The sequence below is a fragment of the Nematolebias whitei genome, chromosome 4 (genome assembly GCF_014905685.2).
Source record: "Nematolebias whitei isolate Nwh7 chromosome 4, NemWhi1, whole genome shotgun sequence".
Lineage (NCBI taxonomy): Eukaryota > Metazoa > Chordata > Actinopteri > Cyprinodontiformes > Rivulidae > Nematolebias > Nematolebias whitei.
The window spans coordinates 20,583,672-20,585,132 of NC_056501.1; the positions used below are offsets into that span (position 1 = coordinate 20,583,672).

The window sequence follows — 1,461 nt, forward strand, 5'->3', positions numbered from 1 at the left end:
GACTGTAAGTTCGGGGGAGCTGCGAGTCAGAACATGTTGATAATGGATCCCAGTTCTACAGGGACCATGCAGAGGATACAGAGTGGCAAGAACCTCCTGGACCAACCTGACTCTCCTCTAGAGGTTAGTTTTAACTTTGACTGCTCTCCTTTTTATCTGTCTTTGAAATGCTGCTGTGTGTCTTGGTCTGTTTCAGCACCAAGGACAGCTTCCTGTCCACTGTGGAAGAAACACTGAAACCTTTTCATGAGTTGTCTGTGTCACAGTGTTTCAGTTGTATTAGCCGATGGGTGTTTTATTCATGCTTTGCTGTTGTTGTTGCTGTTGTTAATGGAATGTAACTAAAGCTGTTTTTATACTTGATCATAAACTATTTTTTTACATAAGTAAAGGATCAACTAAATAGAATACAGTTGGCCTGTTTGGTACTCATTTGGTAGTGTACATAATTGAAATTTCATATATATATATATATATATATATATATATATATATATATATATATATATATATATGTGTGTGTGTGTAATGTCGACTTTGAATACATTATTGAATGCTGCCACTAAATACTTTATTGGCCCTTGTTATGTGAGTTAGCAATAACATATATAAATCTTTCATATTTTTATATTATCTGGAATTGCTTAAAAAAAAAAAACTCGACAAACACTTTTGGACCTGTGCTACAGATTATACCTCTGAGATTAATTTTTTGACTAAACGTCAAAGAGTTCTTTTTTTTTTTCATTATCATTTTAGTCAAATATTTATTAATTTCCTTTACACCAAATTTGTTATTTTTTTGGACAGTCTTTGAATTTATCTTATTATTTAGATTTTACGATTTAATAATAAGGACCTACTTTATTAATTGCTTGTTTCATATTTAATGAAGGAAACACACAAAAAAAATTGTGGTAATGTCTAAGTCATTTTATAATTATCTTTGAGTGTGTGTGGTTGAGGTGAAGTGAAGTTAACTTTATTTATAGATATCATTTAAAAAACAAAACGACATCAGTTGTATTTATATTTTTTTATTAGATTGTGTTTGTGCTTTAAGAAAAATGCAAAAGTTGTTAGCTCAAACGTAAAACATCTTCATCTTTATATGTTTATAAATATATACATGTTCATGTTTTTGACTCCGAGGGACGCTGTTGGTTAAGAAAAAGAAAATGGAATCAGTTGTTTCGTCATTCAGTCCTCCTGCCTGTCTGCACAGGAGGAGGCTCGTTGTGTTTTATTCAGGGTGGTGTGAACACAGACGCACAGATTCTGTCTCAAACAGTGAGACATTTTCACCTTTAACCTGGGAACTACATCTACGACGTTTTACCTCTCCGTGCATGAACATCATTTACCGGTATTTTATTATTATTTTTTTTTTAAATGGCGACATCATTACAGATCGCCTCCGCGTCTTCAAGATGGCGATTATTTTCTGGACTGCTTGTGTTG

The 1,461-nt window shown here is 32.9% G+C and overlaps 1 protein-coding gene across 1 annotated transcript in view; it reads right to left on the reverse strand.

The window, feature by feature from the left end:
• LOC119408707 (protocadherin gamma-A11) overlaps positions 1-1,461 on the reverse strand; it is a 10,692-nt gene that overhangs the window by 7,422 nt on the left and 1,809 nt on the right. The gene's annotated exons all lie outside the window — the stretch shown is intronic.